The sequence below is a fragment of the Gigantopelta aegis genome, chromosome 13 (genome assembly GCF_016097555.1).
Source record: "Gigantopelta aegis isolate Gae_Host chromosome 13, Gae_host_genome, whole genome shotgun sequence".
Lineage (NCBI taxonomy): Eukaryota > Metazoa > Mollusca > Gastropoda > Neomphalida > Peltospiridae > Gigantopelta > Gigantopelta aegis.
In genome coordinates this window covers 30034929-30040207 of record NC_054711.1, presented here as the reverse complement: position 1 = coordinate 30040207, position 5279 = coordinate 30034929, and the positions used below count along the sequence as shown (strand labels likewise).

The following is a 5279-nucleotide window of genomic DNA, read 5'->3' as shown; positions in this document are numbered from 1 at the left end:
TTAACCAGTGACGGATCCAGAAAATTCATTGTGAATTGTGATTTCCCTGCCTTGCTGACCATTGCAACATTATCTATCTTCACTGTCCCCTTGTCTTTGGAATGAATAGATTATCAATAGGCTTATTATAGCAAAATAAACAAATGCATCACAAATTATATCTTTTTTTATTTCATTCAGCAGTGAATCATAACAAACTATCAGCACACAACATAAAACAAACAAACATATTATTATTTATAAGCAGGTTCATATATCATATCATATGGTGTTATTACAAGGATCAGAGGGGGGGGGGGGGGGGAATTACATTAAAAATCTGAAAAAATTCACAAGATTTTAAACTGTATTAGGGTCCTTACAAGTTGCTCAGATTGCATCTGAGGGTCTGCATTAAAAAAAATCCTGGCCCCCAGACTCGGACACCTGCCACATCCGCCTTTTGCTGCCAAATCCTGTGGGGAAAAACTTGCCACCACTCAAGAAATCCTGGGCAGAACCCTGAGTTAGATCAGTAAAATAATCTGGATGGAATCAATAGGAGGCAAGAGAAAGGTGTGTGTTACGGGAAGGCTACGGGGTGGGGGTTACATTCATATACAGTACAACCTGTGTTAATGACAAAGGGATATTTAGCATGTGACCCTTAAGACAGGTGGCCGCTTATTACAGGTCAGTTTATCCAATAATAGATTTGGGAGAATACAATGGCCACATAAAACAGGTAGCTGTATAATACAGGTAGTAGATGGAGCAGGTTTGACTGTAATAAACATGTAATTGCTTAATATTATAGCATGTGAATTTATAGGTGATCCAAATTGTATGGTAATATATGTTTAAATCCCATTGGACTAAATTTAAAGGTTGTAATGAAGATAAGAGGGCTTTTTTTTTATATCAAAAACATTAATTAACAAAGATTTCGAAATTCAACAATTCATGTAACCAGGTAAGGTAACAAATATGTTTGACAAAGATAACTAATCTACATTCCAAAAATATGCGAAACTAAACCTTCCAGTGGTATCTGCTACTTACGCCGTGGATTCTGCCAGTGATACTGAATACCATGTGAAGGTAAACAATGAAGTTAAACAAAAGAGCTTCGAATATGGACTTGGCAAAAATAATCTGGATATATCACACTTGAAAGAAGGATATTAACATAAGGAAAAGGTAAATAAATATTCAGGCAAGATTTCCCTTTCCTGGAAGCCCTCCCCCCCCCCCCCCCCTCCCGATTTAAAAAAACCCAACACCCTGAAAACTAAAGGAAAAATCTGAAACAGTGCCTCTACATATGTCGAACGAATGAATACAACAAATACGGTACTTAAAACTCCGTTTAATTTGGTTAATAAAACCTTGTTCATAAATCACTTGTTAATGTATTGTGCTAAAATAATATTGTCAATTGATTGTAAACGGTGGTACTGTTTATTACTATTTTGTTATGGATTCTAAATTATTAATATAATTACACTGCTTGGTGGAATTGTAAAAAACCCAAACATGTACAAATTATTTGTAATCTAATCAGTTCACCAAAAATACAAGCTCATCTATTTTTAAAATATAAATACTAGTAGACCTAACTGTTGACCTTGAAGGCGTTGGGAAATATCTGCAACTGCAGGCACGGGTAATAGATGAATTTGCATTATCTAAAGAGTTAGAGATGAAAGTGCCCCCTCCTGCCCAACTCACACCCAACTCCCACCTCACCCCTCACCACCACTTGTGACATGTTTTGTTAATTACGATTTCACGTTATTTGTCAGAGATAATTTAACAAAACACTACATAGAAATAAAGATATAGAAATAGTAAAATGCTAAAATAATATTGGGTTAAAATGAGGTTTTTTAAATAGCTTTCTAAAACAATTTTAATAGAGAAATCATATCTCCTTTCTGTTAAACATTTCTGTCTCATAAAGTTAGAGATAAGAGACTTCACTTTACAAATAGTACCTTGCTTCACCACGAGAGTTGAACAAGTTCATCATAGGTAGACTCAAAACTTTTCATCCTATCCTCATATATATCAAAAATATACTTCAGTTGCTCACTAGTTGGTTAGCTCTATTCCATGTATTCACAATAACACCAATGTGTAACTTTCCTTGAAACTCTATAATGTGACAGAAATAAGTGCATCTAAATTGCAGCCCAGTGTTGAGAAGATGTCTTCCAGTGAGGGTGAAGATGATTATTTCAAGGTTGAAGTACCAGATTGTTAGCAAATGTTTGACATCCAATAGCCGATAATGAATAAATCAATGTGAGCTAGTGGTATTGTTAAACAAAATAAACTTATTATTGTTTGGACTCTCTTCTTCCTCTTGACTCTGAATTGTACATGGGAATTTGGTTTAGATGGTTACAGGTACTTCTTAAAGGTAGTCATAGTAAGCCTACAGCAAAACTTGTAGTGAAATAAAAGGGTTTTGTACATCCCTCGACACACCTTGCTTCCTCTTTGTCTGGCATCAATAAAGCTGGTCTGAACTAACAGTGGCCGATACATGGGAATATGGTTTAGATGGTCCTGATATGAATGGTGACAACAGACAAGCACATGTCATGGTTAGAGAGACAAGGACTGGGATGTGGAGGCATGAGCAGTTAGCAGCGTTCTGCCCGCGCTGGTCGGCACTGGTCGGCCTTGCCAGCACTCAGACATGCCCGACCACCACTAAGCTCAAGAAGTGCTTTTTCCGACCACCACTACTTTTATCACCAGACATTAAATAATTCTTTATTTTCACCATGAAACAGTTTAAAACAATCGTGATGTACTTTCCGCAACTTTAAACAAACACGCGTCATAACCGGCTATGCCACGTGCGTTACATTTACTATAGTATCTCAGACGGCTGCAATCACCTGCTATTCCATGCGCATGTGCTGATCCAGATGATATAAAATGACATGAAACGATCATGAAAAAAGCGGGCATAGGCCCGCTAGACAAGTTCTTTAGGTGAGAACAATCCCATGGGAATATAAGTAGTGTCTTAATTAAAATGAATGGCATTTTGTTCAATTTATGAGGCTGAAATCTCATAGCTAGCTGGCCTACTTGGAATTGAGCCCACCACTGAGACCTATCGTCTGTCGTCTGCTCGACTGGTGCGCTTCATCCACATGACACAGAAATCCTGCGTATTTGACACAATATTTACCTAAAATACTCCCAAATAAAATCTGTGTGTGTCATGGTTGACGGAAAATTTCCGATGTCAATCGATGTTATATTATTATTATTTTAATTCATAAAAACCTAACGATTACCAAGTTCAAAACGAAAATAGCCAAGCGGTTTAACTGGTTCCCAACCTTATCAAAACGTTTAACGTAACTTAGTGTAAAAACCAGTCTGACTGATGTAGCGTGTTTGTTGTCTAGATTTAGATTTGTCGAAACCGTGGTCTGCATACGAATATCAGATAATAGTTAACAAGCCGCGAGATTTTAGTTTGATCTATAGATCTAGTTTCTTTTTTTTATTTTTTATTTTTTTTCTTTATTGTTTTAATACATGTATTTGGTTGAGCATATCTCGTAATAGGAGTTAGTCATAATTATTGTGCAGTTTGTAAATTTAATTAAAGGGACACGCCCTAGTTGTTAACCATTACGCTGTTGTTTTTCGCTATTAAACCCATTTTTTCACAAATAAAATTGCACTTTACTTACCGTTTATTATTTAGAATATACATTTCCATTCACCTGAAGTGTTTTTTGGTAATCCTGGTGTTTGTAATACCACAAAATGCATTTTTCGTATTTCATAAAATGCCACGGGCCTCTGAGAAAAAACCGTTGAGCAGACAAGGTCTAATCAATTTTTAGAGGGGATATTCCCATTTCAATGTCATAGACGTTGGTATACCACGTGATCGTTATCATTTTGGTTCGGTTTGTTTTCTCGTGCACGGTTCGCGCAATCAACATCCGATTTGTTGTTTGCTTGTTGTTCATTTGTGAGATTTTTCTTCACAGTTCGTGAAAATTTTCAGTAACAATAAAGTTCAGACAAGTAAGTATCTCAATACAAACGTTACAAACCCTTAAAACCAATAATTTTGCTAAGTCTTACATTATCTGGAGAGGGGATACAACCAGGACAGAACAGTTGGAACATGGCCAGGAGAGGTGAAAGGAACGCACCCCAAGTCTGTGCACACTCTGTGAAATTTGTCGTTACGTAGGCATTGTTGTGCTTCGAGCAACATCTACCGGTGACATCAGAATACCAACTTTCAAAATTATTTCAAGCAATTGGAACATGGGATTCCCATGGTATTTATCGATATAAAACCTGCTTTTTCACTCCATTGGAACTAGGGCGTGCGGCTTTAATGCGTTTGCTACGGTGCTTTAAAGACATTGGTGGAGGTTTTCTTGCAAAGAATACGGCGATGCCTGTGAAATAATAATTTACATAATAACAGAATCATTCTTACATTAAATACTTTTCATTGATAAAACAGTTAACTAATGGTTTCAAACTTTGAATAAAATGTATGTGTCTGGATTGACAGCTAAAATATATATTAACCAGTGACGGATCCAGAAAATTCATTGTGAATTGTGATTTCCCTGCCTTGCTGACCATTGCAACATTATCTATCTTCACTGTCCCCTTGTCTTTGGAATGAATAGATTATCAATAGGCTTATTATAGCAAAATAAACAAATGCATCACAAATTAAATCTTTTTTTATTTCATTCAGCAGTGAATCATAACAAACTATCAGCACACAACATAAAACAAACAAACATATTATTATTTATAAGCAGGTTCATATCATATTATGTGTTATACAAGATCAGGTTACATTAAAAATGAAAAAATTCAAGATTTTATCATAGGGTCCTTGGTGATTATTGAGGGTCTGCATTAAAAAAAATCCTGGCCCCCAGACTCAGACACCTGCCACATCCGCCTTTTGCTGCCAAATCCTGTGGGGAAAAACTTGCAACCACTCAAGAACTCCTGGGCAGAACCCTGAGTTAGATCAGTAAAATAATCTGGATGGAATCAATAGGAGGCAAGAGAAAGGTGTGTGTTACGGGAAGGCTACAGGGTGGGGGTTACATTCATATACAGTACAACCTGTGTTAATGACAAAGGGATATTTAGCATGTGACCCTTTAAGACAGTTGGCCGCTTATTACAGGTCAGTTTATCCAATAATAGATTTGGGAGAATACAATGGCCACATAAAACAGGTAGCTGTATAATACAGGTAGTAGATGGAGCAGGTT

The 5279-nt window shown here is 36.5% G+C and overlaps 1 long non-coding RNA gene across 1 annotated transcript; it reads left to right on the top strand.

Moving 5' to 3' along the window:
* Positions 1–284: 284 nt before the first annotated feature.
* LOC121387378 lies at positions 285–2333 on the top strand. The gene is made up of 2 exons (XR_005959802.1): positions 285–1179; positions 2174–2333. It is a non-coding gene; the product is annotated as an uncharacterized LOC121387378 (long non-coding RNA).
* Positions 2334–5279: the final 2946 nt, after the last annotated feature.